This window comes from Canis lupus, chromosome 17 (assembly GCF_011100685.1).
Source record: "Canis lupus familiaris isolate Mischka breed German Shepherd chromosome 17, alternate assembly UU_Cfam_GSD_1.0, whole genome shotgun sequence".
In the NCBI taxonomy this organism is placed as follows: Eukaryota; Metazoa; Chordata; class Mammalia; order Carnivora; family Canidae; genus Canis; species Canis lupus.
Genome location: NC_049238.1, coordinates 53,949,003 through 53,961,002, shown reverse-complemented (window position 1 = coordinate 53,961,002; position 12,000 = coordinate 53,949,003).

Below are 12,000 nucleotides of genomic sequence, written 5' to 3'. Positions count from 1 at the left end.
AGAATAATCCCTTGAATTGTATACAGCAGGGGCTGGCAAAGGTTTCCTGTCAAGGGCCAGAGAATCAATATTTTGGATTTGTGGGTCATACTCCACTTTGACATGATAGTGTTAAAGTAGCCACAGATAATATGCATTTACACTCATTTGTATGGACACTGAAATTTGAATTATATATAATTTTCATGTCATAAAATGTTATTCTCTTTCTCAGCCATTTAAAAATGTAAAGACCACTCTTAGTTTGCAGGTCATACAAAAACATACAGTGGGATGGATTTGGCTTGTGGGCCAGTGGTTGCCTCCCCCAGTGTAGGATGTTATATTTTCACAAAAGGATTTCATATACCCAAACATACCTCACTTGTTTCTCAGGTCAACTCACTGAAGTAGGTAGAGAAGAAATGATTTGCCCCATTTTACAGAGAAGAATGTCTCAGAAGGATCAAGAAATGTACTCAGGATCACAGGTGATAATTACAGATGAGAACGGACCCTAGTCTCCAGAATCTGCTAATCTTTTTTCCATTTTCCATGCTCCCAGGTACTCATTTGTACAACAAATTTTAGAAAAATCTCTCAACTCTTGGCTATGTATACCCAAGGAACGGGCTGCTTCTGCAGGTGAAGGGAGAGCTCTCCTACCTGGGGGTTTGTTGGTACTCTATGTGACATTCAGAAGTGGTTTGTATTCATTGTGAGGAACACTGACACTGAGAGAGAGAATTACATCTTCTGATGCTCTCTAGTCTCAGAAACTTAACCTCGGGAAGCAGGCTCAAGGGCTTTGAGCCTCCTCTGCAAGCTCTTGCTATGGCGGCCCCATAGTGCATTCAGCACATCCCATCTTGGGACCACCTGGTCTGTGGGTTTTGTTTTTTCTATCTATTATATATCCCAAAGGCCCAATACAAAGATAAAAGAAAAAGTGAGAGAAAAAAAAGAGAGAAAACAAGAAAAAAGTGAGCTGTAATGTGTGGATTTGTGCCTCACCCGTATTATAGAAATTTGAATTTCTTACTTGATATGCTGCTTACATGTTGGGTATTGTACAACCACATTGACTGTAGGGCCTGGTTATGGCCCTGTGACTTAAATGCCAACTTCTCCTCAGACGTGGACCCCAAGTCAGAAAATAGTGTGATTTTCATTCAATTAGGAAGTTATTTTACATTGAAAGTTAACTACTTATTAAAAAATAAAACATTAAAATGACCAATATTTATATATAAATGTATATATAATATAAATACACTCTATATTATGTGTATACACAGTTTACAATATATAGTGTATATATGTGTGTATATATATATAAATATATCTATATAGACACACATAGGTATGTCTATACATTGATAGATGAATAGATCTACGTGTTTATATACACACTATGGTTTAATTATATGTGTTCCCAAGTAGAGCAAGACTTAAAGATATCTAAGGACTTGGGTGTTAAGTGCTGAGTTCCCATAACAAAATATCACAGACTAAGTGTTTAAACAACATTTTCTAACAATTCAGAGGCTAAGTCCAAAATCAAGGTGATAACCTTTCTGGCTCCTGATGAGAGCACTTGTCCTGGCTTGCGGATGACCCACTTCTGGCTATGTCCTCACCTGACTTCTTATTTGTGCAGCCAGCAAGAGAGCCCAAGCTCTCTGGTGTCTCTTCTTACAAGAGCACTAATCCCATCAGATCAGGGTCCCATGCTCATGACCTCTTTTAACCCCGATGACCTCCTGAAGGTCACATCTTCAAATACCATGACTTTGGGGGTTAGGGCCTCAACATGTGATTCTGGGGGCAGGAGACATAAACATAACAGGCACAATTGTCAATAATGTTTAAGAATATAAACATTATTTCTCTTTTCTCAAACTTGGGGGGAAAAGTCATCCATCCATCATTGATTAGCTGGTTATTTCATTTTATTTTTTTTATTTTTTAAAAAGATTTTGTTTATGTATTCATGAGACACACACACACACACACAGAGAGAGAGAGAGAGAGAGAGAGAGGCAGAGACACTGGCAGAGGGAGAAGTAGGCTCTATGCAGGGAGCCCGATGTGGGACTCGATCCGGTAACTCCAGCATCACTCTCTGGGCCAAAGGCAGACGCTAAACTGCTAAGCCACCCAAGGATCCTCTAGCTGGTTATTTTAATTTTATTTTTGAGGATGTACTAAGTGCCAGACCTCTGATCTTTCAGGGATTGAAAACTTCACGACTCACAGAGCTCCCTGCAACCCAGAATAGACATCCTCTTACTGCTTTTCTCATTGGCTCTCATTATCACCTATTCTTTTTCATGTGTAGTTATTGAATAAATTCGCCAAGGGGTTTTAAATATTTTTTCTTAGATCTCCACCTTTCTTTTAATGTGGCTCAACACACAAAAAGCGACAACTGCTATGTGCACCCCATGCTTCCCAGTGTGACTTCTCAGCAACTCTGTTTTTGCAATTAGTTTTTACCTCCTCAAAGGAGAGGACCTCTCTGCCCACAGGTACTATATTTGTCTGTTAGGTGTTTAATAATTAATTACCTGGATTTACAGTTTTTCTCCTTATTAAATCTAGTAGGCACTTGAAAGATTGATTCGAATTTTAAAATGACCATGCCTTCCCTCCTGCCCTAAAAGAGTTTTAAACACACAATCTATATAACATTAGAAATTATGTTTAAAACAGAATATAGGGGCACCTGGGTGGCTCAGTCAGTTAAACGTTTACCTTCGGCTCAGGTCGTGATCCTCGGGGTCTGGAATTAAGCCCTATATCAGGCTCCCTGCTTGGTGGGGAGCTTGCTTCTCCCTCTCCCTCTGCCCCCACTCATGCTCTCCTTCTCTCTTACTCTCTAGCTCTCTATCTCAAGTAAATAAATAAAATCTTTTAAAAAAATCAAACAGAAATATAATCACCACCACCCTGATAGAAACTCCAGCTCTGGGAGGATAATGAAGAGGGTTGTTATAGTTCTTCATACCAATGTGAGAAAAAGGAGAATGTATCCAGACTACAGCTCTTTTCACATATATAGATCACTGATTCATTCCCTCCATCTGTGCTGTTCATTCCCTCCAACAAGTCTCACTATTTGTGTTTCCCAGCTATGGCATCATGGTGTCTATGCATGCTTTTGGGCAGAGTCAGTTATGGGGAGCATCACATTTACTTGATGCCTATAAATACAAGTATGTACTTATAAGGCTTTTAAATATGTAGACAATTTACGTTTTCCCTAAATTAAGGTAGAGTCAAGGTTTTTTTCCTGAATACCATCACAAGAGGAAACAGGAGGCAATAAGGCATGACACATAAAAACACTCTGGTTCCATACTCCCTAAGCTCTCAGCTAAGCTACACCAAGGACAAGTTGAAAAACTTTAGTCAAGACAATTGAAATTAATAAGCCTCCTTTCTTCATTTATAAAATGAGGGTTATGATAGGATTGTAAATTATTTAGGTTATAAAAAATTTTGGTTGCAAATTACGAGAATTCAGAATATGAATAAAAGAGTAGAGTACTTGGCATATAATAATTATTCAAAAAAGTTGAGCAAAAATAACACTATTTTCAAAACCACTACTACTCCTATTGTGATTACTACTACTACTATTATTATTATTACTGAAAGGCCATCTAATGCAGTGGTTAAGAAAGAATGTTTCAGTTCAAATAAACCTGGTCAAGTCTAAATCTGCCACTTACTAGTTCCGTGATTCCAGGCAACTTGTTTAAATACTGTTAGCCTCAGTTTCATGATATCAAAAAAATACCTAAAGCACAGTGGATGTTACATGGTCAATAAATCATGTGTATAAGAAAATATAAAGTGCCTGATGAATAGTAATTGTTGAACAAATGTTATCAATGATGATAATGATAGTAGTGCTTTCTTAAAAGCGGAAGACAGGGAGGAATTGTGTTTAGAAAGGTCAGATTCATGATCCATTTGGTCAAGAAAACATATTATTATTGATAAGGGAGCAGTCCTAGTTGATCTGAGACATAACGTGTAGATAAAAACATATCAATTCTTCTCACCCAATCTCAAATCTCCATAGAAGGCTTTTGTCCTGACACAAACTGGAGCTGCATGTGTATAGCTCAGAATTGGGAGTTGATTGTTTACTAATATAAAGAATATATGATTTTAAAGCAAGGAAGGAAGAAACATTAGAAATTATACATTCTAAATCTTTCATTTTTTTAAGTGAGGAAACTGAGGCCTAGGAAGATAAAATGATTTGCTCAAGGTTAAGATCAGGTACTTAATTTTAATACATAGTCCATTAGACTTGGTTAGAAGAATGAATAAAAGAATGATATAGTTTGCATTTCTATTTTTATGTTTGTGTATTGGTGTGACTCTAGGTTTTTTTTTTTTTTTAAGATTTTATTTATTTATTTGAGAGAGAGGCTGGGGGGATTGGGGGGAGGGGCAGAGAGAGAGAGAATCTCAAACAGACTCCATACTGAGGGCAGAGCCAGATGCATGGGGCTTAATCCTATGACCCTGAGATCATGACCCAAGCTCAAATCAAAAGTCAGACGCCCCCCAGGTGCTCCGACACTAGGTTTTGGTTAAAGATTATGTTTCATGTCATCTAAAAAGCTAAGAGAAAGAGAGAGTGATCAGAATCTTTCAAACATCTGGATGATTCATCTGTGCTTTTTTGTATACAAATTATAAGAGAAGCAAAATTAGTATTTACTAAGTACACACTAAGTGCCATCCACTTTCATATAAAATATCTTGCATAAACTCCATAATAATCCTGGAAGGAGATACATCCATCAGGGTTCAGTGAAGAAAACAAAAACTACTTGGGCTATTTTAAACAGAAAGGGAATCTGGTACCTACAAAAGTACTGAAAGGCTTCAGTGAGCAAGCTTCAGACAAGACCTCAAGAATAATGGCGCCCCAAACACCACCATGGAACCAAGCTGCCATGGGAACTGCACCCTCGACTGTACTAGGATTCTGGACATTGCCCCCACCCCACCCCGCTGTAGACTTTGAGAGCCTTCCATCAAAGCCGTGCAGCCAGGACATGACTCCAATGAGGACTGTTGGCCCCACAGCTATGCTGGAGCTGCTAGATCATGGCAGTCAACAGTGGATGCCCTTCAACCCTATTTTCCCACAATTCCCAACATGGGCTTGCATGGTGTGAATCTGATTGGTTGCAGCCAAGTCACATAAAGATCTTCAGCTGCAAGGAGTCTAATGAATATAGTTTTGTGCTTTTTAAGATTTTGCAGATGAGGAGGCCATATTGTAAGGTGGTTGCAACAAATGTCAAGAAGGCCAATAACCATTTTTATAAAACCGATCTTTTAGGAGGTAAATAGCTTACCTAAGGGAGGTTGTGTACCAGTTCATAAAAGGGAAAAGATTCAAATTAAGATCTTCTGTCCCTAATGCTGTCCGTACTTATGTCCTTAACAGTATGTTGATATCTCTGGTACATCATTTACCACATTGGGTAAGTTACATACTCAATCATTTACCTTGATTAGGAGCTCCCTTAAGGTAGAGACATGTCGTGGTTGATCATTACATTCAGGGCCTCCCAAGTACTCATGCCCTTGTGCAATCCCCTCCCACACCGGACTCTAGCCTTGGCCACATGATTTTCTTTGGCCAATGAGATGTCTGCACACTTGATGCAAGCTCAGCGATGATTTGTTAATGGGAACACTGCTACCACCATATTAGAAAGTCCAAGGAGCCAAAATTTGAGAGTGAGAGAAAATTCTAGACTCTCTGCTATCCCCGCCAAGCCCAGCCCTTAGGGACCCCCAACTCATGATTGGGCCCATGTAAAAGAGCAGAAGAACTTTCCAGTCAACTCACAGAGTCATAAGAAATAATAAATTATTGTTTTTAGTCTCTAAGTCCTGAGGCTATTTGTTATGTAATCATAGATACTGAAGCATAACTTATTTATTATTGTAGCTATGTATTACTTGTTTATTCATTTATTCAGCAATGATTTAATTACCACATGCTATAGCATAGACTCTGTGATAAGCACAGGGAGATATAATAATGAACAAGACAAAGGCCTTGCCGTAGAGAAACATCCAGTAAGGGGTTTGAAAAAATAAAGACCTGATTATAGTACTGCCAGATATGGGCTATCCAAAGGATAAAGTCTGGGTGCTATGGAAGAACCTAGGAGTGACACATAACTCAATTTGGGGACAGAATGTCACAGGACAATGCCTCATGTAGACATTCGATGAATAGTTTTTGGTTGTTGTAGATGAGAGAGAAGTTCAGCTATTTGACCAATGTCTCTTGATTATTGGGACTAATATAATTTCTCCTGACTCTCATTTGAGGGCATTCTACTCAAAGGTTGTTTACTTACATAGGTATTTTGTTTGTATAGTTGGTTTTGTTTTGCCTACAATGGAAATACATTCTTTCCAATAAGAACAAGGGTCTTGTGTTTCCAATAACTGAGCTTTCTACAGGCATAATTTTCTAAAACAGATTAGCCTATTTACCCATCCAATAATTCTTTTTTTTTATGACTATTTCTTTTTACTTATTTGAGAGAGAGAGAGAGAGGGAGGGAGAGAGAGAGAGCATGAGTTGAGAGAGGGGCAGAAGGAGAGGAACAAGCAAACTCCCCTCTGAACTCTGAACGGGGATCCCAACCAATGCGGGACTTCATCCCAAGACCTTGAGATCACGACCTGAGCCAGTGTCAGACCCTTAATCAACTGAGGCACCCAGGTGACCCCCCACCCAATAATTCTTTATTAAAAATTAAAAAGTAGAATAAATTATTAGGGTAGCTAAGATTAAATATCAAAAAAAAAAGTTAGACTGGACAGCTACCTTTACAGAGCAGGATTTAAGAAAACAAATATTGAGACACAATTTAGTGCCTTTCTTACTTATATTCAATTATTACCAGTCATGGATAATCCAACTGTTTTCTTCCCATCAAAACCTAAAGAAATACACACATTCTAGGACATAAGTCATCGTTGGGCCAATGAAATGGCTGATTCAGAAGGTTCTATGACCTCCCAAGGAGTCCTAAGTGCCACAGAGGGGAAATGAGTACATTAGGAAAGGACAGACGTAATTAGTACCTTTATTTAAAAGACAAGCTTGTACATAGAAACAAGACCACCAGTCTAGAGAAAAGTCCTCCAACAGGCAGTGCAGTTTTAATTAGTTGAGTATGGAGACTAATTAATATGCAAATGAAGAGCTTACCAGTATTAATCATCTGTTTTACTAGGCAGCTTTTACTAAAGAGTTTCTAACGAGTTTGCAAATTAAGTTTCTTTGACATTAAAAATCAGCTAAACGCCTGTCTGAGAATAATCTCTTCTAACTCAAAAGCAAGAAGGGGGGATTTTTTTTTGGATGAAAAACAGCAATGTTTAAAACCAATTCCCATGTTGGCAAGCACCATGCAAGAGTTCGATATCAAGCCTTTCCAGGCTCTAATTGAAACCATTTCGGCAAGAGAGACACCAGGAAACAGTTGGAACAAGAGACAAATAGGAGTCGCAGTGATTTAAAGATGCATGACCTAAAAAGCTACATCACAAAATTTGTTAGCAACCGGCATTGTTAGAACCCGAAAGAGGTTTTAACGTACATCTTTTAAAACTCCCCTTGATAGCCTTGCACATACTACTCAGATTCTCTTTTCCTGGAAATGTTGAAGATTGAGTTGGACCTGGATTTTCAGGGATGATTTGAAATACGGAGGTGGATTACAAGATTTTCCTGTGGTCACTTCCGTTTTAGGATTAATTTTCCTTCCATTTTTCTGGAGGTGCATGGGTTTGGGCTCAACGGTGTCAATCATCTTCAGCGTCTGCTAGCTCCGTGATTGTGCCGTTCAGCTGTTAATACAAAACAATACAATACAAGTTAACAGGATACCTTTAGGTTCCCTTCTTTCGGATGGAATGTCGGAGAAGAAATAATGCACAACTGAAACACATAGTTGCCCTTAAAAAGATGTTTTCTGCCCCACAACAACCCTATGGAGATTCAAAGGAAGCTTTGAAGTGATACACTTTCAATCAGCTCACAATCTGCGTTTCTCCTCAAGTTTTGCATCTCTGCTTCCTGAAACCCCACCCCGCTTTTTTTAAAGCAGGCTCCATGCCCAGCATGGAGCCCATTGTGGGGCTTGAACTCAGAACATTGAGATCAAGCGCTGAGCTTGAGATCAAGGGTTGGATGCTTCACTGACTGAGCCACCCAGGTACCCTACCCCCTTTTCTATAGCTGTCAGCAGAAGGTTACCCTAATGCAGGCAGGACAAATTTGTTACCAGGAATCTCACTTATTCATTAATTTGTTCAACAGTTACTTACTGATGGGTTTGAACCTAGGTGCTGAGCACCTCCTACCATATCAGGGGCTTATGGGATGCAAATGTGTATGATCGGCAGCCTCAGGGAGCTTACAGTCTATTGAGAAAATAAAACCTGTTCCCAATAAGCCTGAATAAGATGAATTATGTGATAAAATAATGATGTATTTCTCATGTGCTTGCTGCAAATGACTGAACAATCTTTTTTCAAAAATACTTTATTTATCTATTCATGAGAGACACGGAGAGAGGCAGACACAGGCAGAGGGAGAAGCAGGCTCCATGCAGGGAGCCCAATGCAGGACTCGATCCCAGGTCTCCAGGATCACACCTGGGCTGAAGGCGGTGCTAAACCGCTGAGCCACCCAGGGATCCCATGACTGAACAATCTTATAGAAACACCATGACTTGATCTCTGAATATGTATAGCAGAGAGAGAGAGAGAGATACACAGGAGACAAGGATATCTTTGGTGATTTAGTACTTTCAAGTTTGTTTTTGTTTTTAAGATTTTGTTTGTCTGATGGGGTGAGGAGAGAGAGGAGGAAGGGAGAGAGGGAGAGCACAAGCAGGGAAAGTGGCAGGCAGAGGGAGAGGGAGAAGCAGGCTCCCCACTGAGCAGGGACCCCCCTCCCCCAAGAGGGACTCAATCCCAGGACCCTGGGGTCATGACCTGAGCCAAAGGCAGACACCCCCAGGTGCCCCAGTACTTTTAAGTTTAAAGTGGCTAAGGCAGTGAACACTAGAGATTGTTCTCACTTTCTCCATCTTAGGAAGAGACTTTTCTCCAGTTGATGGATATGTTTACTTGCCGACTAGCAATGATGATCAGCCCACGAATGGCATTCACCTAAAGACGGCCAGTCCAGGAGCTCTGAATTGTATAATTCAGTCTCTGTTATAATTCTGGCTTGTCCAAAGCCTTATTTCTTTTGGTCAGTGCCTATGCTAAATATCGTGGCTGGCGGAAAACACTGCTAGGTTCAGATGCATTGAAATTCATGGCAAAAAGAAAGAAAGCCCTTAATCAAAGGCACAAGATAGATTTTGCAAGGAAATAACCGCCAGAAAATTAATCTAAAACGAGCTTTGGTTTGGGCTTCCGTGCAAGTGTGACTTGGCGGCAGGTCTGGACTCGAGGTTCTGGGAGTGCAGGAGTGGAAAATGGAAATGGCTCATCTGCACCTGCCCTTTCTCCAGAGATTTGGCTCATCATCTCCCATGACACACAAGGCCCGTTTGCACTCAGAAAGAAGGCTGCAGGCCACCCCCTCCCTGATGCCCAGGCACCAGCAGCCTGGTCTCACAAGTCACTGCCACTGAAACTTTATTGTTTTACAAATAACTATATGATTAGATATAGGACGTATCTCTGTGGTCTGTGTGAATTCAGATCGTTCGTCCTAGAATAGCTCTGTTCAATGGAACTTTCTGCAGTGGCAAAAATGGCAAACCTATAAATCTGCAGTCTCTGATACAGTAGCCACTAACCACTTGTGGCTATGGAGTGCTTGGAAAGTGGAACTGAATTCTTAATTTTATTTATTTTTAAAGGTCTGGTTTCTTTTTTTTTTTTTTTAAGATTTTTATTTATTTGAGAGAGAGAATGAGAGAGAGGGAGAGAGATCACGAGCAGTGTGGAGGGATAGAGGGAGAAGCAGACTCTGCTGAGCAGAGAGCCTAATGCAGAACTCGATCCCAGGACCCCAGGGTCATAATTTGAGCCGAAGGCAGATGCTTCACCAATTGAGCCACCCAGGCGCCTCTTAATTTTATTTATTTTTAATTAATTTTAATTGAAATAGCCAGCTATGGCTAGTAACTACCATAATGGCCAGTACAGCCCTCTAAGAGGACTTCATCCACTTGGGTTGCCATGAGTAGAAGTGAATAAATGATCACCCTATGACAATGACACAATTTTGACTTAGGAATGTGAACTAATTCTCTTATTTTTTACATAAATAGAATGAACTAGTGTCTGAAAGATTTTTTTTGTCCCCAGTATTCAGGTGGCATCTCGGGCTATGTCTCAATACCCAAATGTCAAGATAAAAAGAAGATAATTTAGGAGACTAGATTTTTTATCTCATGGTTACCTAGGTGTTTGGAATATCAGTAGATAATTATAGCATCAGACTTCTTCATGTCCCTGGTCAGCATTTGTAGGCAATTGAAAGTTATGTATTCTGATCAAGGGAATTCAGAGGAAAACTATTCAGCCTTTCTGCTATGGATAAAAAAAGTAAAGCTTTAACCTCAGCTATCTAGATTGAATATGTAACTGACCAACTAGAAGCTTTGATTTTTTTTCCCGTTGTGCATCTTTGCCATCTTTGCCTCCCACTCCCAGCCACGGACAAGTAAGACTGCAATTTACTAGTCTCTCATCTTATTTTTTTTAAAGATTTTTATTCATTTATTTGACACAGAGAGAACACAGCAGGGGGGCAGCAGGCAGAGGGAGGGGGAGAAGTAGGATCCCACTGAGCAGGGAGCTCCATCTAGGGCTCTACCCCAGGACCCTGGGATCATAACCTGAGCCGAACGCCAGTGCTTAACCTACTGAGCCACCCAGGCACCCCACTAGTCTCCCATCTTAGAAGCAACATTAAGGTCCTCCAACCAGGACCAAAAAACTATGAAAATAGATACATAGTAAATACAAGTAATATTAATAAAACCTCTAGCTAATTAACTCTAAGTGCTGTTTGGAGCAGACTCTTAAACAACGTGGTAACACATCTACCCTGAAGCTAAATCTGCCATTACTTGAAAATTAGAGAATCAAGTACAGAGACGATGTGTTCTAATGAGAAGTAAAGACAACCACCTCTTGAGTGTATGGTGATCAGTAGGACACTAGGCACAGCTAAAGACAAAGCAGCATTGAATCAAAAAATTTTTATTTTAGGTTTTATGATATCTCTAAATATAATGCACATCGTGTCTGGGAAAAAAATGCTCCCAACATCTGCAGCAGAAGTAGAAGCCACCGGAGACTCAGTGGGTCTGATCATGAAGACAGGACGTAAGCACTCCTGAGGGGCCACCTGCACCTCTGAGTCCCCCTCCTGGGACTGAGCCATGTCAGTCAGCCCTCCACACACAACACACTAACATTTTGTCACTTTTAAACCTACTGCTATCCATGAATATGGTTTAGACAAAACTGAAAAAAAGTGCAGTTTTTTTAGGGAACCAGTGGCTTCCGCCAAATTCCGGGCATGAGCTTGAGAGCACCTGCTCCTCTGGTTGCATGGCTATGGCTCCTGGCAAATCAACCCACTTGTTTATACAGCCTGCCTTACTTCACAGGATTCTTGCAAGAATCAAATGACCTCCCGGGAGAGTTAGACGCCTGCAGTATAGAAAGAGCAGTCTGATGATCAAAAACACCTGGATCCTAATCCCGGGGTTTGAGTGAATTTGAGTTTTCATTTTCTTATCTGCAGAATGAGGGTGGGAGTGTCTGCTCCGTGTGTCCCATGCAGTTGCCGCGTGAATTCCAGGAGGCACTCTCGGGGAGCACACTCCGTCATTCCCATTCTGTATAGAGATTTCCGGTCACTGTTTTCCAGATGACAGTCATTGATTCTTACCTTGTCCCTCGGTCACTGGTTGCACA